Source organism: Neopelma chrysocephalum, unplaced genomic scaffold, assembly GCF_003984885.1.
Source record: "Neopelma chrysocephalum unplaced genomic scaffold, ASM398488v2 Primary Assembly neopelma1_65c, whole genome shotgun sequence".
In the NCBI taxonomy this organism is placed as follows: domain Eukaryota; kingdom Metazoa; phylum Chordata; class Aves; order Passeriformes; family Pipridae; genus Neopelma; species Neopelma chrysocephalum.
This window is the reverse complement of record NW_020897724.1, coordinates 1,226,427-1,249,691: the sequence shown is the minus strand read 5'-3', so window position 1 is coordinate 1,249,691 and position 23,265 is coordinate 1,226,427. Positions and strand designations below refer to the sequence as shown.

At 38.9% G+C, this 23,265-nt stretch overlaps 1 protein-coding gene and 1 long non-coding RNA gene across 3 annotated transcripts in view; one reads left to right on the top strand and one right to left on the bottom strand.

The window, feature by feature from the left end:
* SHISA9 (shisa family member 9) overlaps positions 1-23,265 on the bottom strand; it is a 175,458-nt gene that overhangs the window by 117,313 nt on the left and 34,880 nt on the right. The window lies entirely within an intron of this gene.
* LOC113968064 overlaps positions 6,614-23,265 on the top strand; it is a 53,413-nt gene continuing 36,761 nt past the window's right edge. The window contains exons 1-3 of the long non-coding RNA XR_003534359.1: positions 6,614-6,757; positions 7,167-7,265; positions 13,747-13,838. This is a non-coding gene — a long non-coding RNA (uncharacterized LOC113968064). The remainder of the gene's footprint in view (positions 6,758-7,166; positions 7,266-13,746; positions 13,839-23,265) is intronic.

The window sequence follows — 23,265 nt, the reverse complement described above, 5'->3', positions numbered from 1 at the left end:
GGTGGTTAAGGGGGAGTTTAGTGAGAAATGGAACAGAAGGCCCAACTCTGCAGATAACTGGGGAGGTGTTCTGGAGACCTTTGGGGGAGTAACATCTTGCAAGGCACTGCAAGGTAACTGCAGCACTGAGACCACAAAAGACATTGGAAAGGGAGTCAGAACTGACAAATTTAAGATGGATGTAGCAAAACTGGGAGCAATGGGGAAAAAAGTAATTGGGTGGGTGTTGTGGAGGAGACCAGGGCAGAGGAAGTGAGTGTTGAAAAGGTGGGAAATAAAGAAGGGATATTATGGTACACGAGCATGGGATCGGTGCAGTCTGGGGTATCAGTTGGCAGCCCTGCACTTGACTGCTGTGGGTGGATCAAGATAAAAAACCAAACCCTCCCTCTGACTGTAACACACCAGCAAAACCTGCTTCTGCACCCGTGGGAGTGAGGCAAGCAGTGTGTGTTCCTGGGGTGCCAAGGGACCCCCCACATCAAATGGCCAGTCCAGGATCACGTGTCAGTGCCCAGCCAATGCTCAGCAGCTTCCACAGCTGCCCATCACTCCCTGACAGTGACATGAGTGACCAAACTAAAAAGTACTTCTGCAAAATCATCACTGACTTAAAAATCACTAAAACCTGTTGACAGCAACAAAATGTTTTTGCAAAGGTGTTTTGGTTTTGGGGGTTTTTGCATAGAAGAAATGTGTGAACATTTAAAATTCTCTCCCTAAGACAGGATTGTGCCCTTACTGCCCACAAGATATGTAGTTTTTATCAGGAATAAAAAGAATTGTAATAATTTGCTAAAAATTGTTAAAAGTCCCCACAAAGGAAAATTGTTTCACACAACTCTTAGAAGAGACATAGAAGGCTTGAAAAAAACAGTCAAATATTTCACTAAATTCACTGTTCTCTGGTTCTTTTACTTGTATGGTCTTTTCAGACAATATTTTGGTATTTCTAGTAAACTGGGCATCTGTGAAGTCCTCATTTCTTTCTTTGGTCTTCTCATCTCTGCACCTCTCATTAATTCTTAAGTCAAATGAATGATTGTGTAATCTTGAATAGTGGTACAGACTTAAAAATATCATCTGGGATCATCCTGCTTTTCATTGTGTCTGTGTAGGCTGAAGAATTCTGCCTTTGACATTGTATGTAAAGGATTTATTTCTGTCATCAACTATAGCATGGCATATACACAGATTCCTCTTGAAACCTCCATGGCTGATTACATTTTTAACAATATCTCAGACTGTGAAGTACCTGACACATCAACCAGATACTTATTGTCTTTAATGAGGGATTATTTTTTATGCTGTCATGTTCAAACTTGAAGGTTCAGATTCCAGCTGTCTCTGGGAACCACTTTTTTCCTCATAAAGAATCTGGTCAAATCAAGTATTCTCTTCTCAGGAGAGGGCAGAGATGAGCGAGCACAAGTGCAAACATTCTTTTTTTCTGCTACATTGAGCCCTCTTTAATTATGTGAAAATTGACAGTTGTCATAATTTCGAATAATGGTTTTCAGTGTGTAAATGACAGAAAAGTGTAAACTTCCTCTGGTGGCGATGGCAAGGTCACCCAGAAGGGATGCAGAGAGTCCTGCAGCCTCCTCAGACACAAGGAATTCACCCAGGATCCCACCCAGGGCTGCTGCCAGCAGGGCAGGTGGCAGTGCTGGTGGGGGACTGATGCAGCAGGGAGCTGGACTATTGCCAGGCTGCCTGAGGGGCTGTGCTCCGTGGGTTTGATATCCCAAAATTTAACAGAAGCAATGGAGCCTGAATCCTGCTCCCATCCCCATCATTGCCTACCCCTCCAGTTCAGTTGGCAGCAATAGCACTGGCTTTCTGTAAGCTCATTTCTACAGCTTTGCTCTTGACATTACTAGGCAGTAAGGATAGATTTTCAGGGGAATATTCCTATAGATTATGTGTTTATGTCCTCTTTTCTGGTCTTTTTGAAATAAAGAATGAGTCGCTTCGACTATGGTGAGAAGAATTTAGGTTTGGTTCAGAGTTTCACTGCGTACCATTTGTGTTCCCAAAAGTTTTGCTTCAAGGTACTGTCCCAGTCTTCTCTGCTGGAACAGCAGATGAGGGAAAAGATGTGGGCGTGTTAAATTTAGGATACTTGTAAACCTTCACATGCCATTGCTGTGGAAAACCTGCTTTTTACTAGGTAGTACAGTGTTAGAAAGTGCAGATGAAGTGTTTTGCAGCTGGAAAAGGGGAAATACCAGTGTTGCTATGGAAAGTTCTTGAAAGACTTTCACTATACTACTGTCCTGGACATCCATACCAATATGTTGAATTTAGAACAGGGGAAATGCAGAGAGGGCATTCCCAAAAGAACAGACACATAAAGTCTATTCTGTGAGAGGCAGCTTAACAGTTTTACTCCTTTGGCTCCACAGAAGAAAGCTGGGAGTTTGTACGATTACTCTTGGAAAATACATCCACAAAGTAAATATCGCAGAGGAGGAAGGGACAGCACAAAACCAATTGTTTGTAAACTGGCAAGAGATAAGTTTGAGGCAGTTTTCTGGCCAGCAGAGAAGTTGGGTTGTGGAACAAGCTCAGAGAAGTGTCAGACACATGTTTCGGTGGACTTAAGAAGCACCAAAGGTCCAGCAGCATGTGGGCACTATCTCATCCCATTTGTTTCAGTCTCAGCCTGCTGTAAAACCATGCTGACTCCATGGGTTCTGCTGGGTTTTAACCACAGCAAAATTTTTATCAAATGGCTTGTACTCTCAGTTGTGAAGTTCATTAATTTTAAATCACTTTGAAGTGAATAGGAGAGAAGATTGTGACTTTGCTGTCTGAACGGCAAGTACTGGATCAGAAGGGCATGTCCCAGCTCTTAGGAAGAAGAAAACTTTGTGTAGTTGGAACTTTAAAAGTTGGCACTAGAAAATCTGATTTTTTTGAAAGGTGACAGGGGAGAGTGTTCATGTTTAAATTTTCTAGCTTAGGCTTATAGCCAAGCTTTAAACTTGAAAAAATAAAATAATATTACACAATATGTGACAAAGTTGCAGTGGTTACAGTGCCATAATTCTGTAGAAAATCTTTCCATTATATTAATGGAAATATGTATTTTTACTTGCAATATAGATGTTTTACATTATCTTTTTTTCTCAGTAATCAAGATATGCACATAGTGAAAGCTCTGAGTAAAATGCAGGATGAGAGACCATTGAAGATATATATTTCATTTCAGAGAAAAACACAGATAATTAACTATATACTGAGTTCAGTATTGTGTCTAAGAAATGTGTTATTCCTAATGAGACTATTTCTTATACTACCAGAGACACTCTTGTAGTTTCATTAGTGAAAAACCTTCTGAGTGTTAATTATAAGAGCACAGTAATGAAAATATGAGTCACAAAGTAAAGAAAAACTAAAGGGCTGTGACATATAACAAAATTTTCTACTGTCACCACCTGTTCTGCTGAGGTATCAAATACACTGTTATAACTATGTGTAGAAACACCTCAAAGTTTGCAAAATCATCATTAAAAATTGGAAAATGCCAAAATTTAAGACTTTCTACACAGGTGTGCTTGTATTCTTCATGCATACGCTTTTCATAATCTCTCAGCACTTTTTCCATAGGCCCCTTGCCTTTTTGAGTGCCAAGGATGAACAGTTCTCCCAAAAAGCTGTTCAGCACCTTGTGACACACCTCCTGTGCTGTGTGTGGCACCAGTCTTATTTGTTTCTTGCTGTTCAAACCGTCTCAGAAGAGCAATAGTTCCCTCAGACTTTTCTGTCTCATTTATCACCACTGTCTCTGAGGGCTTCACAATGACTAATTAATTTAACTTGCCAAAGTCTTGTGAGATAAGGGTTGGCATTTAATTGAGGCACACAGAGATGAAAGTCAAAAAGTATCCTCTAACTTGGAGGTGTGCTGCTGAGGTGCTCTGAACATGGTGTTTAAAACAGTAAAGTTTTTAATGTTCAAATTACAAATTAGTCATCTCTGTTGCAATAAATAGTGCTCAACATTTCTGTCAATCAGAACCTGAGCTCAGGACAGATGTCTGGAAAATAACGAATGGCGTTGAAAAATTTGGTTAAAGTGCCTCACTTAATGAGAGGAGGACGGGAAACCTTTGACAGATGCAGAGCCATAATGTGATTTTCTGAGGCAACATTTAACATTTAGAATGTGTTTTCTTTTCCAGCAACTCCCTTGCCTCATTTTCTAAGATCACCACCTCCAAATTCAAGAATGGTCCATTTCTGTGAGAAGATCAAGCAAAGGCAGCAGGAGGCCAACATCAATGGACAACTCTGCCATAAATAAGATAAATGCAAGGTATGGAAGCAGAGACAGCTGCTTTTTAGAGAATGTTTGTGAAAGCAATAAATGAATTCAAGGATAATCAGAAAGCCACAATTTTTTTTTAAAGAAGACAATAAATTTATAGTTTAAATTATTTCTGAGGTACTGTTTACATGTATACAAATATATAAATAATGAGTGTTGTGTTAGTGGCAAAACAAGATTTTTAGGATGTTGTTCAATGGCTGACAAGAATGAAGCCAACTGAAATGTATTTTTAACCAGAGGATAAATCTTGTTTGAAGGCTTTATAAAGGAACCTTATAAATTTAGACCAAAAGCCTGGATTTATTTTATGTACTCCAGGCTTCGCTTTGGCTTCTGATCACAAGAAAACTGGTGTAAATCTGTAATATCTCCTTTGAAACCAACTAAGGTTTTCAGAATTTATGCTCCTAAGTCCGAGAGAAGAATTTAACCCAAGGGTCCAAAGCCAGCTTTATTGAGCAAGAGACATTTGGTCTGGCTGCAGGGGGGAGAGGCCGTGGCAGTTGGCCAGTTTTCCTCCCCAAGAAGTGATGTCAGACCAGGCAGTGGATCCCTCTGGGCATTAGACATCATGGGAAGTAGCCAGACTCTCTTCTGAATGGGAGCTGCTCGAGTGAGCCAGCTGGCATCTCTTCCAGAAGGCTCAGGGGACATTGCCACCACCTAAAAGTGCCTTACTGGTTGTTGGCCTCTTGTTTTAGGGCTGCTGTGACTTGCTCTCAATCCTCATTCTTTTTGTAACATGATGTAATTTAATTTATGACCACAAAAAGTGCAACAAGAAAGGAAAAGGATGAAAAATATTATGCTAAATACAAGCAGTCGCATACTTGAAAATGTAAACATCAAACTATTCCCTAGGTATGTAATTACAGGCAACTTCAAAGAGGGGAAGGCACATTTTTTTGCAAATATATCATATTTTGTATGTGCTGCTTTTGCCTGAAAGACTGTCTGGTTTTCTGCAGGAGCACAGCAAACTGCTTTTAAAGGGATCATCAACCAGAGTTGGTGGCTAATCACTTGGTGATCCCATGAGAGACACAGAGGCATGACATGGAACAGGAAATTAAAATACAAAAGCAAATGTTGCACATCTCCGGCAAGCTCCTCTTCCTTTCCCAAGGCGCTGATGGATGATGTACCAACCCACACATTGGAGTGTGGATAACAGGAGGAGCCTTCCTCTGACACATCCTCCCTTCCCAGCTCTATGAAATCAGAGCTGGAACAAACATCAGGAGGTTACACATCTGCTCCTGCTCCATGGTGTCTAGTACCAGACTGGGAGTAGAAAGGATGTGCTGGAAGGCTGATTTTATAGCACCAGCTGTGAATAAATGCCCTGAACAGGTTCATATCCCAACCACTGCTGCAGGAACTGCACTGGGCTGCTGTCAATGTCCCCTCCTTTGGCCTCTGCTCTCAGTCAGATCCCAAAGTCCTGCGTCTCCAGAGAGACACACGTGGCCCCAAGAACCCCATGTCTCCCTCCACATATCTGGACTACGCTGCCAGAGCAAGCCCACAGTCTTTCACTCGCAGGGTGAGTTATGCAAGGTATCCACTGCTCCCACTGCTCCCAGGGGATGCTCCCAAGTGGCCTCTCTCCGGGGCAGCTCCAGTTTTCACAGCATGAAATTTCCTTTCAAACTCCCACTCATTGCCTCCTTCTAACAGTCTTAATCCTCTCCCATGGGAAGGCAAAGGCATTCTGGGTGGTGGGCTGGGGGGACTCCCTGCATCAGTCTCTAAGATCTGTAGCCCCTCGTTAGGAGCAGAGCTGGGCTGGTGTTCAGAGCTCTGGTAGAGGACAGTAAACAGGAGGGACATGGCTGTGTCCTTGTCCCAGTGTGCTGCCTTGGGCTGGTCCATGTGAGACCCACCTAAAAGCAAGCACTGACAAAAAGTTTCCTGAATAGATATCCAGGCGATTTTTTAATCTTTTTTTTTTTATTTATTTCCTAAAACATTTTTCACCTCAAATAAAAGAGCACAAAAAGCTCAATACTGACTGAGATCTAAAATGTTTGACTTGTGTGTTCTTTCTAAGCAGCTTTCACTTTGTGAAACATGTCAGCCTGCTGGTGAGGAAGAGCAGATCCTTCCTCCATTGGTACTCTTTGTACAAGCTAAAAAGAAACCTTGGCCAAAATATGCCGAGGAGAAGTTCCAGTGGATTCTTTGTGGGTGGAAAGAATATGTTTATAATTTCAATTTAGAAATTGAGATGTTTCTTATTTAACGTTTCTAAACTTTTTTCCTTAGATAAATGGAGGGGAAGAAAAGCCAGAATGCCAATAAGGATACAATAAAAAACTCTGATAGCACAAGAATATGCTGAGACCAGCTCTCATTTGAGCTCCGTGTTAATCTTTGGACAACACAAGGAGGGTCACAGAGTCTGGGGATTTCTCTGTGAGTAATTTAAACTCGTGTTTAAATCTCTCTTGTCTGTTGCAAACCATTTTACCTCTGGCAAATAGTTTCTGGTGTCCTAATTCTAAAACACTCATTTGCTATTGCCTCTGTAATGGTGTTTGTTTCAGAATGAGCGTGAGGTTCTATGGGGCTGCATTTGATTTGTCTGATACTTGAAAGCAAAGGGTTTAACTTAAAATAAGCAAAACTGTTTCCTTAGATTGTGGAAGAGAAACAATAAAACTTCACTGTTTACGTGTTGGTAATCCATCCTCAGTCACTACTTTTAAAAGTTAGCAAATGGAGTTTGTCAAGAATCAAATCCTTGGCATAACATAGCACTTATCTCTTTTCAATATTTGTTTCCATTAAATGACTGACCTTCATTTTTTTCCCTTTTTTCTAGGCAATAGTAGAGCAACACCAACATTTTACATTTCAGACAAGGGAATCAGATTATTTTTTATTGCTACCCCAAGACATTTGTTGTGCAAAGGACCTACAGGTAAGTTTTATAGCAGATGAAATTAGTACAAATAAGCCACAGAGCTGAAAGGCAGAAAACTGTAGAGGTAATGAATGAAATATTATATGAGAGAATCCAGTGCCAGACATACTAAAAATTCATCTTGCTGAAATACAGATTTCCTTAAAAATATTTAGCATGAATTAATGTGAATCTATATGTGCAGTTGGCTAAAATCCCTGCACTTTTTACAAGGGCACTGTCATGTAAACAGAAAAACATATGGTAGAGAAATATAACAACACAGGAAAATAAAATACTTACAGTAGCACATAAACATAGATTTATTCCTTCAACATGACTAAATTTGATTTGATTTTTAGGTAATATTTGATATTTTTCTACTTTTTTTTGTCGATTGGGGGATCGGTTGATTATTTCCCAATAGTTAAATGCTAAGACTCATTAGACAATTGATGAGTTGGAAAATAGGGTCTTCTTCCCTTGTACCTCACAGTGTTTGTCTGACAGAGTCGCTTCTGTGAGAATTTAACAAATAAATATTTCAAAGCAGGAGAAGAGACAAAAAGGGAGACTTCTTAAACCAAATACAGCCAAGTAGGTGCAGTCTGGAGTATGCTATTGCAAGGATTAAAAGTGTGCATATGGTTTCTTTAAAGCCTAGTTCTAAGGCATTATTATTACCATGAGTGCAGAGAACTATTATGAATTAAAACGGCATTAAAAACTGAAAGCCTCCAACATCAATATCTGCTGCTTGATAAAATACAAACCAGTGATTAAAGTAATGATTGATAAGATGTAACTTCAAAAATCTCATTCCTGAAGATGGAAAAAGCAATGAACACTCAGTCAATGGCATAACTTCCTATGGCAGCTGTGGTATTGATTTCTAGCCAGCAGTCACACTGAGGAAAGCAAAGCCAAAGAATCTGTTGTCATTATTCTTCCTGAACCTCTATATCATAGTTAGTCTGTCAACTCCAGGGTACACTCCAAAGTTGCATATTTTAATGTATATACAATTGTCAAGATGTACAAATAGCTTTATTTTCTAATGCTCATTTTCCTTTTCTTTAATTGTGAGACAACTAATCTCTTTTCCACCATCTCGCTGAAGGTATAAATTAACTCCTGGGTGAAATTTGAAGTGTTACAGGGAATTTTAATTTTGTTTTGTTTTGTTTTTCTTCCTCAAGAATCAAGTTACTTTCAGTAAACAAAGGCATTCTTGATAAAAGATCCTTTGCATTTTTATTTAGGCAAGTGTTGGGGCTGCCTATGTTTGCAATTAAATCCTTGTGAATACTCTGCTGGATAAACATGCTTCTCCAAAGAAATGCAATGAGACATCTCATGTACCTTACAGTCAGCTGTGGACAGCATTCCTTTCACTAGTTTTGATTAATATGCCACTGTATCCTGGGAAGATTAATGAACTGTGAAGGATATGTGGACACTGTCTCTTCATTTCAAAGAAGGAGTGTGAAGAATTTAAATAAACGTAACATTTGAATGGTCTGTTTTATGAGGATCCAGTTGACTGTTTCTGCCTTTACAAAGCCTTTGGGGGTTTTGTTTGCTTGGTTTATAGGTGGTTTTTGAGGCTGCAACTTTTAGGTGGTGGTAATGTTGATCAAGACCAACTACAAACTGTTATTTCAACAGGCAATTAGAATTTACACCAGATGAGCTGATTTGATTTGTATTCCCTACCAGGTAGTAGTATGACATTTTAGAGGTGCTTTGAAAAGACAAATTTATTGTAATATGATTTCTCTGAGAGCTGCTATATAACAGGAGTAAAAGAGAAGGGGAAACAAAACAACCCTCAACCTGAAGTTGAAAAGAAATAAAGAAAAAAGGCCTGGATGCAGCTGTAGCTTTTCTGTTACATAAAAATCATACTGAAATTTTTAATGTCCCTCAATTAATTGTAGGTCTAATACTAAGTTTGTTTTCCACCTGCAATTTTTGGCTTAAGAATTTTTTTGCCATTTGAATCATCCACAGTGTGATCTCCAGTAATTACAGTCAAAATTACCACTGTCAGCCACAGAGAATTAAGTTCATTCAAGGCTAGGAATTGCAATTGTTTCTAACGCTTGTAAGTGACAGAATGTTATAACCCTACTGATTTTAAAGTTTTGTCAATATGAATGTGCTATTGATTAGAAACATTTTTAACTGATTTTTTTTAAAAAATCTCATTTCCATTGCTTTTTCATTCACTATACTACATGAGTCCCTCTCTGCAGACCTACTTTACATTTTCAAGTATGTAAGCTATGCAAGACTGAAGTATGATGAGGAGCCTGGGGACTGCAATGTTTCTCTCTATGATCAATTGTATAAAATTGACCAATATGCAAAAATTTCTCATCTCTGTAATAGCTATCCTTTGTTCTACATGAGCTGAGAGGGCACTGAAAGTTTAGTTGTCACTAGAAAAGCTTCCATGTCTGGAAAAGCAGCACATCTATATCTGGTTGTAGCTATTCCTTTTGATTGCAGCTTTGGTAGAAAGGTTGCTAACTCAGGGATTTAGGGTCCTGAGTTACTCACCTGCTCTGAGCTGGTGGCTGGGGGTCTCACACAGACGTGTATTTACTATTACAGGATGGGAAGACCAGTCCAAGTGCTTTCCTCCCTAGAAGCTGCATCACAAAGTTTTGGTCCGAAGATCTAGTTAATCCAGCTCAATCCCAAAGTTCTAGAACAAGCTTCTGACCAAATCTAATTCCTACCAGTTCTGGCAGATTCAGTCATTCCTGATCAAATAGAGCAAACAGCAGAAGGGGAGAGAGCCCCCAGGAACAGGAAGAAAGATGTTCCATGTTCAATCTCCAGCAATCAATTCAATAGAGCTAAAATAAGTTTTTGTTTATCGGTGTTTTTTAAATTACTACATTTTAGCTGCACATGATGATCATCAACCAGAAATCACAAAGCACAGATCACAGCCAGGAGAGAGGTTTAAGGTCACAAGGCACAGAAACATTGGTCAATACCATAACTGCAGCCTTCAGATTAAATATTAAATATATTGGTAAATTCCCTTCCCCAACAGTCAGCAACATATAGTCATGGAGTCAGTGGCATAAACATTTTGAAAGTCTGAGGAAACACCTGTCCTGAATTATCTTATACATTTAAAGGTTGGCTCTCTAGGTAGTGGTGTCAAGGTCACAGAGTAAATCCTTTTTCTGGTCAAAAAGCTGAAAGGAGGAAAGCTGGGCTTTGTCAAGCTTAAAATAGCATGGGACTTCCTTTCCTAGGATATTCTGACAGACTTCTTTTTTTTTTTTTAAATTCTGCTAACTTTGTGAAAATCCTGACATTAAAAGGATCTCAGTTGTCAAATTAGAAATATGTTTGCTATGCACAGTTTTAGGTGAGTTTGCCAGAACAGGTTTAAACCTGCCTTTTTCCCCTCAGGCTGGTGGAACCCCTGGGCCAGTTTTTTGCTATCATCTAGAACTTATTTAGCAAAATAGTACATGTGTCACTTAGTCATATATGCGAGCAGTGCCTGATGGTTCAGAGACAGATAAAACCTGGGGACTTATTGCGCTTGATGCAAACCTGCCACTGTTAAATTTTCACTCAGTTGTTCTGTGTAATAACATGTATTAATTGTCACATGAAGCCACCAGTGCAAGTTTGGCTCTTCGAAAAACAAGGACAAAATTCTTGCTAACTTCAGCAGAGCTGGGTTTTCAGGCAAAGTGAGTAGAAATCCAATCCAGTGGTGATGCTGATACCCTTGGGGACTGCTCAGGAATAGGGTGAAGAACTCCAAATGGTTCTGTCTTAAAAAAAATGCTGCTTTCTCTCCTATGTCTGTCCCACAGTATGTTCTTTGTTATCTGTGAATCACCAAACATCCTTTGTGACGTTTATATGGCATAGTTATAAATAACTCTAACACTTGCACATTAAACAGAAGGTGATTTACAAAGTGCTGCTCAATCTGACAGCTGTTACTACAGCATAGTCAGAGTAGATTACTTGCAAGTTTATTTTAATTATAGATAGGCCTACATTGAAATACTACAGTCACCTATTCTGTACCAGGACTGAAAGATAGTGGTAAATAATAGAATGAGCTCTGTTTGCCTGTGTGAAAGATAGAGCACAGGCTTTCACGTAGGGAACATGCTTTCAAGTATCAGACTTTCACCTGGCTCTTTTTAGCAGGTTTCTGATCCAGTGAATCCACACAGAATTGGTTAGACTTCTATATAAAATGTACAGAATATTCCAAAAGACACACTTAAAATATCAAATCAAATTTCTACCTTCACAAGGCAAAATTCACCTATCAGTCTAGGGCCACTGACTGTACTTAGGTACTAATCCCAGCAAATTTTTATTTGAGGAAAAACAGTTATCACTGATGAGAAGAGTTCTGCATTTGTCCTATGGAAAGAAATAATGAAATGCATCAAAACTCTGTAATTCAATACTGTAGAAATCACCTTATGGATGAGGAACTGTCCATAGATCTTGTTTATGAATTTAGCAGGTGAATTGATTGACTCTTTGCTGGGCTTCTCAATGTCAAGGAGACGATTTCCATAACTACTAACTCAGAGAACGCTTATGCAAATCCCATAAAGCCGTTACATCACCTGAATGATTCAGAATAAGAATGTTACATGATATGGTTCATAGCTCTGACCATGTATAGTGACAGTTATGAGACCAAGATTTGAACAGTCTGAATTTTGATCTCTAGAAGATCCTTACTTACAGTAAATACTGAAACTTTTGCAGCAGTCAGAAGAAGTTACATTGTTCTTTCAGGAATATGTAATTGTAATAACCTATCAGAATAATAGGTACTCCAAAAATAGTAATGAAAGACAACTTCAGTATATGCACTGTAATATCTTGCACTCTGGGTTTCCTAAAATAGGTCACTGGCAGAGAATCTCTGGTTCCATATTAAATGGCAAACCTTAATAGAAAGTGCTTCACTTCTCTGAGATGATGTGACCTTCTCACCGAAAGTTGCTCAATAGTAGTTTCAGATACTATTTTGGGTGACTCTGTATTTGAACAAATGTTGTCATGAAGTAATTCTTACAGTTCAACAGCATAGCAAGGTTACATGTATGTTCTGTATCCAAACTTCAACCTGTAGCAAGTGCAGTGCAGTAGCTTAACATGTATATATTAATGTTCTTATGGAAAGCCTGGTCAGTTGTGTCAGTCTCTCAACACTACCGTGGCTCATCAGGGCTGAACTGCTCATCCTGTGCCCTCTGCTGCCTTGTAGGAATGGTCATTATAAATCACTTTCTGCCCCAAAGTAGATACAGATGGAATCAATTAATTACTGCTTGCTGCTCTGGGAATGATCAGCAGTGCAGCACAGCTAAGCAATCCTAATCTCTAGGAACCATCTGGAACCACTAAGACAAACTCTATCTCCTTGCACAGGGGAGGTAAAAGTTTTGGAAGCCCTTGAGGCACACGGTCTCTCTGAGTTGCCTACACTTAAACCAGCTGACAGAAAAGCCAGGAACAGGAATCAGGTCTTCAGCAGAGCTTTTATTACTTATCCTTTTTATGAAGAGCTGAATGGAATTTTGTGGTATAATGTAGCAGCCAAACTTAGGTTTTGGTGAAAACAAACAATCTCATTGAAGGTAAAAACAACTCCAGGAACAAGGAGCTCACTAAAAGCCTAGGCATGATCCTGGATGGGCATAGGATGTCCAAAGAAATGTTGAATACCATCAGATGGGTGCAAAAGCTTTGGTTTTTAACTCTAGATTTGGCTAATAAAAGATATAGTTTAGTGTTACATGCTCTGATAAACCTCTGGGTTTCTTGGGATCAAAACTGGATTTTATACGGCACCCAAATCCTGAAGGATCCAAGTATCTCCAAATGAGAGGAATGCATACCAACACAAATCTACTCAGATTCACAATTTTAATGCACTATTTTTAGGGCTTTCTGCACATTGCAAAGAGTTGTAATTCTTTATTTTTAGAACTGTAGCTGTTTGCAGTAAGGTAGCATTACAGTCCCTCAGTAAAACCACTTCCACTGCTATCAAAGTGGCAGTCAAGCCTGATCCCAAGCCTGAAGGAAAGATGTATCTCCACCAAGTTTGAAGGACTTGCTTTTGAAACCATAGCTGAAATAACTCCTTTGTGTGTCAAGACTTCCAAATAAAGCTAAATCCTTATTATGTCTAACACTGAGAAAATTTTTTAAAAGTAATTGTTCATGGAAAGGATGTGGATTTTCAAACCTTAATCACATTTGCAAATGCTTGAAAAGTCCAGCAACCTTATAGAATGGAATACAGACCTTTGAAACCACCCTTATTTTTTAATTTATTTTCAGAGTCAGTGGCTGAATCTTATTTCTGGTACTAGAACATTTGTTTTCATCTGAAAAGCTTAATACAGAAGACCTGGGAACTGCATTATTCTCTTGACTACGAACTTCACCTCACAGGGCCTATATTTTTTTGCAGATCCCCACTTCATTTCCTCGGAAACTTCTGACACCAGTCTCTTTACAAGGAGAGACAGGGATTTTCTGTCACTCAGAAGAGAAAGGGCTGAGGTAAGATCTATTTTAATTCATTAATGGAAGCTTGGATGAGTCTTTCTGAGACAAAGAATTCCACTTTAGGTCTGCATTTAACAAAGTACTTCAAAAGCACGGGTAACATCAAGTGTTTGAGTCAGGCTGTTGGAATCAAAGGAACTGTGAAGAACTTAAAATGCTGCAAATATGCATCCAACTCACAAAATGTGTGTCTGAAGAATTATTTTATTCTAATATTTCCATGTTTTTGGTAAAAGGATTCAACTATATGATTCAAATAATCAGAAAATTTCATACATCTATATTTCAGTGTTTCAAACATGCAGCCCTGAAAAAGCTGGAAGACTTCTCCTTATATCTCATCACTATTCCTCTCTCTAAAATTCTCAAAAATAAGTGAACCTTCATGAACCCTTCATTTAGCTGATTTCCCTCTTTTCCATGAAAGCAGATGCATCTAGCTCTAGAGGTACAACTCCAGCTGCTTGTTAAAGTCAAGACTTTTATTAGGCAGGTTTATTGTTGTCAATAAATACATGAAAAAGAGCAAGATTCATCCATAAAGGCTGTGGAAACTACAGCAAGTCATACAAGGAGAGGTAAAACCTCCCACCTTGTGCTTTATTTTAATTTGTTTCATTTTAAGGTTGTTGCCTTAAAAAAATATTTAAAGGGCTCAACATTTTATTTTTCAAATATTAAAATAAAGCAGTGTGTGTGTGGCACGAGGAGCTTGCTGGAATAGACAATGGCTCATGGAGTCTTGACAGGAGTTGATTTGTTCCTGGACACTTCATGGTGCCAGGAGGGAAGAGGTCCAGCTCCAAGTAAACCTGCCTTTAGAAATTACTGATCCACAGACATTGTGCTGGCCATCAGCACAAGAGAGCAGTGAATGCCATCTCAATGCCATTTTTCTTTTTCACACAATATTTGAGATTAATAGGAGTTTTGTCCAAGTGAGGTACAGCTTCCCTAGTAGATTAAGATCTGCCACCTCTGTTTATGTTGCCTTTTAATTGATCTCTTCTATGTTTAGAAGTTCAAAGAAAATTTTGCAGATACTAGCAGGCAGAGAGAGAGGGAGAGAAAGTATTTAATTTCAAGATCTAGTTGGGTTTTAGGCTAGTTTTTTTAACTCTCACTCTACATGATGCAATTGCTTTCAGGCTTTCCTTCATGCTAAAGCATGACATCTATTAACTGGAGTGACATAATGCAAGGGATTCATTGGGTCCTGGTCAAACCTTGTGAAATGCTGAGCACCAAAAACCAGTGGAAAGGAAGGATGGTTGGCACTTCCAGGCCTATTCCCTGTATCTTTTCCTAAGTAATTCCTAAGCAAATTGCATCTGTTGGTAGATAGGTAATGGCAACCACAGGGGGGTTTTCTCAGCTTGTTTCAGGGGTTTTTTTAAGGGTTATCATGAGACCTATCTTGGCCCAAGGTTGGTAGCTTGAAAATTTACTGGCATCTTTTCTTTCAGCAAATTGAACTCAGAATTTAGAACTAACCTTGGTATCAGGAGTTTCCAAGTAATTGATAAATGAGTATCAAACTGCCTTTGCTTGGCAATCAAAAAATGTAGAGGCAATTATTGTCTTTTTAAAGACATAACAATAATGGACTCTTTGCTCATAATTACAGTGTCAAGGTCATCAGAATCTGAAAGGAAATCATATACTGCCTCTGCTCTGCTCTCTTCACTATTATAACTTATTATTTCAAATTTAGAATGTTCCATATATTTCTTTGAGAAACTACTACATCTCTCTGAAAAAAAAAGAAAAAAGATCTCTAAGCCTGATAGGACCTTGAACTGCTTGCAAATCTAATGCTGTATTGGATTATCTTTTTTGTCTCCTTTTTGCTGATTGGAAAGAATCATGTGTTCCTGAATGCCAAGGACAGTTCTGCAAAATTGGCCGAACAAATGAACCAATAACCCCAACCTGTATGCTTATCCTCAGTATAAGAGAATAAAGTGAAAAATAGTTCTCTGACTGTGTATGCAGAGACAGGGAGAAAGGAAAAAAGTTGTGGGGGTTTTTTTAAATTGTCTTTGACATTTTCAAATAAATAATACTCAAGGAGAAAAAGCAAAACTCTTGCCCTGAAAATAAAATAAAAGCCATTTAAATGCCAAATCCTAGTCACAAGACCTTAGTGCTTTAGAGGCTGGATGGCTGACCTTCAGAGAAGCCACGCTGCAGTAACTGGGTGTGAGGAGGGAAGGGGCTGGAGCCAGTTGTAGGAGGCACACTCGGCCCTGTGGTCACTTCTCTGTGGTGATTGCCAGCCCTGCAGGGCAGTGGAAGCCCCACAACACTCCAGTGTTGCTGGAGTGATGTCCCAGCACCAGCTGCTCCCCGATGGGAGATGTGCTGTCCCTGACTGATTCATTTAGTCCAACGTGATCTCACACCTTGAGACACTTCACCAGAAAGCCACAACATCTGCACACTAAATTTTTAAGAGACTAAAATTAACTTGGGATCATTTTAGGCTACTGTAATTATACTTTGTTGGTGGAAAACTGCTTGGACTTCCTTTCTGCTTAAGTATGACTCCTTCAGATGATCAAACCATGCCAGTAAATGAAGCAGGGCTCAGTCTGGGCTGTGGCATTAGCACCCCACTGTCACAGTGCTCACAGCTGCACATCTGCCATGGGCAGCAGCACCAACCCGTGTCTGGGCACGGCTTGGGGAACAGCACAGGCCACAAACTGTCCCAATGAGCAGTTTGGATGGTGCCACTCTGTCTGAGGAGTGAGAACAGTTGGCTGTGTGGACATGGGATCAGCCATACCATTGACCTCAAACCAGAAAATTATCCTCAGTTCATTCTGTTTACTCATAGAGTTGCAGGCTTAAGGGTTTTGTCTGTGTTGAAAAATTCTACTTTCCTATTTGGCAGCTTGCCTGCATTTTCCTACCTCACTTTCTCTGCCACTTCAAACCACAGTGAAATCGTGTTTATCAGTTACTGGTTCATACACTGTCTTTTAGAAACATGAATGTTTTAGCTCTCTTTGTGCAAAATTCTGCTGCATGTTGAGACCACTCATTCTGTATCACAGGTAGGGTGGTCTTTGCTATCCCACTGGTGTGCCAGGAGAGGAGAGCACAAAGAGCACCACAATGTATTTGGGGCATAACTCCCATAATCCCAGAGACCAAGGACTGAAACTTGTATCCAGTGCCCAGGAGAAACACAAGTGAAAAAAGTTTCATTCCTGAATTTGAGAGTAAAAAATAGGCTGCAATTCTAAGAGATAAAGCATGGAGAATGTCTCTCCTGTGCATCAGGAAGTTCCACGTTTGAATCAGAATCTTCTGCAGAGTGTGACACAGGGCTGAGCTTTATGGAGATGGTTTTAGTGGGTCAATAAGAAGAGGGAACACAGAACCAGAGAAGTAAAACAAAACAAGTAATATTTCTGGAATCATTCAGTTTGATCATGTAAAAAATCTGTTTTGTAAATAAGAACTGTGGCTCCTCAATTTTTTTTGTTAAGAGCCATTACATGCGTTCATAAACCTGTCACAAATTGATTTTCCTTAATTTAATTTTTAAATTAAATTATTTATGCTTTTTATTTAGCATTGCAAGTAGCAAGTGAAAAATAGATTATATTTAAAAATTCAATTTAAAAAAAAGCAGTTAAGTGCTTAGTTCTGAAGATTCATGCTTTTATTTTGGAGGAATAGGATTTGGGTTGTTTTAATTTAATTGACAAATTCCAGAACTATCCTTAAAACTACATAAAGCTGTCTTCATTTCTTGACATAAGTGCACAGAAAATATTAACTTCCAATCTGTGTATTGATTCTTTGGTCTGAAAAAAACAGATTAATATTTCATATTATTTACTTTATATATATTTTAATTAAGACTGATACACTAATCAGTCTGCCTCAAATAATCTTCTAAAGTGCCTCATGAATCCTGCTTACTTTTCTTTCATAATACTGATATGAAAAAATAATTACATTTCCAGAGCAATATATCTGAATCCACCAGTCATAACACATTTAATAAAAGACAGAAAATCTATGGGCAGGAACATTATTTTCCTTATAATCTGTTATGTTCTTGTTTCCTCCCAGACATGCACCAAGTTAAGTGCAATGCCCAAAGGTTTGATGAAATTTGGCTTTTACCAGAAGATCCAGCTGGAGAACCAAACTCAATTATCCTCAACTGAGCTTTGTTTGACAAGCTATAGTTTTCTCTCTCTAATCAATGTTAAATTTCAACTGTTAGATGAGAGCTGAGGCTCCCACAGGTTGTGGATCCTCCCCTGCCTTTGCAAATGAGCAGAATCATGTGGGGGGAACTCCAGGGTGAGCGAAGCCCAAAGGGGTGATGTCCCACATAGTGCTTTAGCCAGTGAAGTCACCAAGAATCAGATGGGTGTGGATGATTACAGTCATTTAGCAAAGGCTGCCTGTGACGTTGAAACATTTCCCTCAAAACAGCCTGATCAGACAGGACATTGGCTGGGAGCCACCGAGAGCTCACTGCACGTATTTCACTAACACAGCTAAATACTTGTGAATTTTACAGTATGTCAAATATATGCACTCTACACTGGAAACATGCCTCCTCCAATTTTTCCTTTGTAGGAAATTTCTGTCACAAAACATTATATTCAGGACTTAAGCTGTTGCACGGAGTTTTTTTCACCATAAGAAAATCTGTTGAACTTGAATATATTTCTGTCACCTTTAATCTTTGTATAATATTGTACAGACCATTTACATTTCCCATGTTGCTGTTACAATGATCATCCAAAACAGGAGGTTTTTATTTGTGATGAAGAATTGTGTCCATCTGACTGACAGACCCTCACACACTCCAGAAAGCAGATTTCCCTGTGTATTTGCATAAGGGATGTAGAAGAGTATCTGTAGTGTTTAACCTCACTCCTGATGAAAAAGGGAGAAGTTATTACATCTGTGGTGTATAAGCTACGTTTGTCACAGGTTTTTCCTACACTGCTTTAATCACAACTTCAAATTTGTTATGTCAACCGAGTTGTTGTTCTGAATACAGTCTTGATGTTTTCCATGAAGCTGCAGTAAGAACACATTTTTATCCTGACATAGTATGTGTAAATATGTCTTTAAAAACAAGATTATGCTATTTGTATATTTGAAGAACACATGAAGGATCACTTAAATAGACACCCATACTGCACTGATTAATGAACTAAGTAAAACACACATTGTGTTTCTGACATAGAAGAGAGATTCATTTGAAAAAGAACTTCGTGGCACCATCTTAGACAAAGAGTACTTCAAAAAATTGCCATGTGTTGAAAGTACAAAAAGTAAAAATAAGTCATTACACTTAAACTACATTATTATGTTTAAAAGAACATTATTTTTTGTTTAAAAGAACCAATAATATGCAATTATGCAAAGCTTTCTAGTGGAATGTAGAGGATAACTCTAGAAAAGGAAGTCTTGTTATGAAGGTAACCTGGTTTTTCAGTAGGTATGAAAGATGTGCTTATACCACTGGATACATTATTTTTAAAATATTGGAAGACTTGAAGATTCCCCCACTTTAACTCCATCTAATATGTACTAATACCCATCTGGCAATTCACGATTTCTTCACCAGTGAGTTTCCTGGAGATGCAGACAAATACTGTCTAAGAAAAAGAGTGATTTATCCTGTCATCCTAGATTTTCAGATCTTAGGAAGTCAAGTCCACAGTCAGTCTAACTCATGCTAAAAAGGAACACAGAGCAGGAAATTGCTCTGTGAGTTCAACATATCTTAAAGGCATCAGACTTGCTAAGCACTATGTCCCCCTGTGCTTTTCTCCTGGGATTTGCCAGACATGCCTGCATGCCTAAAGTGCATCGTTCCTTACAGGGAGCCAGGGATGTCCCTCATTTCTTCAGCACTTCATGCAGTGGCTTGGATAAGTTAGACTTCCCTATGAAAGTTCAAAAACTCAGAAGTCAAAAATAGTGTAAGTAAGGCACTGCTTTGTCAAGATATTCTGTTGTTTACCTTTGGCTTTATCAATTGTGACAGTAATAACCACCCTCATTTCATCTCACACGGCTGAGAATACCAGCTGAGTATAAATCAAAACCTCTCTGCAAGCCCCAGGTTGCAGAGAAGTTTGTATTGAGCTTTGACCCAAACCCTGGAGATAAAGCTCACCTCCACAGAGGGTTATTTTTGATCTGAGTTTACAGAGAACTAGTCACATTATGTAAAATATTTCCAGTAGATGCCTAAGCAAAAAGACAGGCTCCAAATATCAGTACTAGTGTGGTATCAGTGAATTAAGCCGGGGTTATCTTGGAAGGCTTAACAGAAATAGTGAACACCAGCAAGTGTTCAGAACAGAACCAGCGAGATCTGTCCTGTAGCACGTGAGGAACTGCAAGTTCTTGGCTGTGTGCTACTGTCTGACAAATGGAGTTTCAGATTTCCAGCTGTTTGGAGTTATTTAAGCAAAAAGTGATCTTCATACCCTTGCCTTCCATTCTAGAACTATGGGAAGCTGCTGAATATTCAACATACATGAATCAGAAGACTGGATGATTTGGTTTATGAAATAAAATTAATGGTCAGCTGACATACAATTCATCAATTTATTTTTTTTTTTTTAGTCTACTTGAATTGGGAAATGCAAACTCCTGAAAATAGGCTTTAGGCAATCATTTTTAATAGAAAAGTGGATTTTAAACTCAGAATTTTTCCCAAATACTTATATTACTGTGAAAAGAGGATTAGTGCTTGTCTTTTTTTTTTTACTATTATTTGTATTGTACTGTAAATTTGTAGTAGAAATTGTAAGTATTTGGTCAAAGAGCAACAGTAAGTTATATGCCAGAAGTACAGGAACAGAAATGCAGGCTTCATGCTCCTGAGTCCAACCAGACAAATAATTCTTATGGTCATTTGTTGACTATTGTCTGTTAATAGAACTGAAATGAAATGAGGCCTGACCAGCTCTACAAAAGGAGGCTTTCTGTGTAAAGTGGAATTCCCAGAGCAAATGCTTGGTTGTTGGTAGCCATTCTGAACACACCAACACACACAGCCTCAGGTTCCACTTCAGGTTAAAACTGCATAAAGCTGATTTTGGGCTTCAATTTGCTTGTTGTTTAAGGTTTTTTTTCTAGCCAAGGGCTAGAAAAAGGCTTGGCAATAGAACCTGGCATTGCTAAGGAATAGTTTTCCTGACTTGCCCAAACAGAGAGGTCTGTGTTGGCACTGAGTTCCTGGTGCTCATTCTCAGTGCCACAAAAAGGGATGCATTACGTAGCTCAGTTATGACGTGTTCAGTACAACTGTATGGCTCCCATCTCTTTGGTTTGGACTGGTTTGGGTTGGCAGGTGGTTCTGGTATAGTCAGAGGAGACAGTTTAGCAAGGCTGCATCACGGGCACTGCAGGACTGGTACAGATGGCATGAGTTAGAGAAAGCCCAGAGCACACCCTGACTGCCACTGCAGGGAGCAGCACACAGCTCTCCTTGCCCAGAATGGAGGGAGCCCAAAAGTCAACAGACACCTTTCCTCAGCTGCTCTTAATCATAAACAGGGAAGATCTGGACCATGTTCCTTTAAGGGACCTTTTCTACTATGCCATGCCAGGTTTGTATTCAAAGGGCATCTTCAGATTAAGTGGTGTAGACTTTCATGCTTTACTTCAAAAGAGTTTGCAGTATATAAACATTAATGCATTAATTAATAGAAATCATAATACAATGCAAATACAATTAGTTTAAAGCCAATCTATGTTTAATGGCATAGCAGTTATCAAAGCTCAATTACTCTAATTAGAATTTTATTCAGTAAGGCACATTTTATTCAGTAAGTGTTTGCTCAGCACTTTTCAGAATGAGTCGCAAAGACTTAACACTGATTTAGGTTGGTTTTTATACTGAGTTTCTTATTTACACATCCTCAGAAAAGAAATGAGTTGTTATTTATCTGCTTTTTAATAAAGTACCTCAATGATTTTTGCATAATAGTAGCAAAATACCTCCATTATAACAGCCTGTGCAATTAACTGACTCATGGTTATCCTGTATATTTGGTAATGTGCTGTTTCCATCTCTCTTGAGTCAGGGAGATGTTTCTTGCTACAGACCTATTTGTAGCTTTTTCACATACTCAAAGCCACTGACCTGTAGTACTAAAGTACATTAAATTAATGAGTAATTTATTCTGTGTTAAATTTTTTTTCATTTTTACTGAATGCACGTAAAACAGTAACAACTCAATTTATTGCAATAAAATCCATGATTGGCCTCATCTTGCTCCTTGGTAAAGTTATGGCTTTTTAGGGGGATTAGCTCTCTCTTGGATGAGGTTACCAACCATGTAGAGAAGGAGAGTCAGTGGATGTTGCATAACTTTTTTTCAGCAAGGCTTTTGACCCAGTTTGCCATGGTGTCCTCAAAACCAAACTCATGAGATACGAATGAGATCAGGATGGGTGACAAACTGGCTGCAATGCCACAGTCAAAGCATTGTGACCAGTGGTGCTGAGTCCAGCTGGCAACCAGTACCTGATGGGGTCCCTCAGGGATTAGCAGTGGGATTAGTGTCATTTAATGTCTTCAATAGTGAGCTGGGGAATGGGATGAAGTGCACTCTCAGCAAGTATGTACATGGCACCAAATAGGCTGGAGGAAAGGGCTGCTCTTCAGAGAGACCTGGAGAGATGGGTTGAAGGAATCTCATGCAACAGGGTGAGCTGCAAAGATGCCACTCTGCAGAAAGGTGGTTAAATATTGCAACAGGTTTCCCCCCAAGGTTACAGACCCTCTGTCCCCTGTGGTGTTCAAGACTCAGTTGGACACAGCTCTGAGCAACCTGACCTATTTAGACCTGTTTCGAGCAAGCAGTCAAACCACCTATCCTCTGAAGGTCCCTTCCAATCTAAATTGTGATTCTAGGTCTATATTGCTTATTGCATAGTGCACCTTGTATGCATGAAGACTTTGAAGAATGCAGCATTTTAAAAATGTATATTAATTTAGGAAATTATTATGCACAGATCTATACTATGGCTACTGCAATGTCATTTTATTTATTTTTTTTCTGTGAGCTAGAAAATGCTTCTCACTCTTAAAAAGGATCATTTAACTGACTTTATCCCCAGGGTAAGGACACAAACATATTTTATAACTTCTCTGATTTCTCACTAAAACACTGCTCAATGCATTTGTGCAACTTCTATGCAATAAAAAGGCAGCATAACCTCAACTCCATGAGAATTATGTAAAAGGGTTCTAAAAGCCACAGTCCTTGAAATGGGATTATTTTAAAGAATATAAGCTATAGGAATTTAGACATCCTTCTTTAAAATAATAGTAATGAAATCCTGAAATATTATGAAATATGAAATAAAATGAAATCCTTGACTTCATGGCAGGGGTTGGCAAGATGACCCT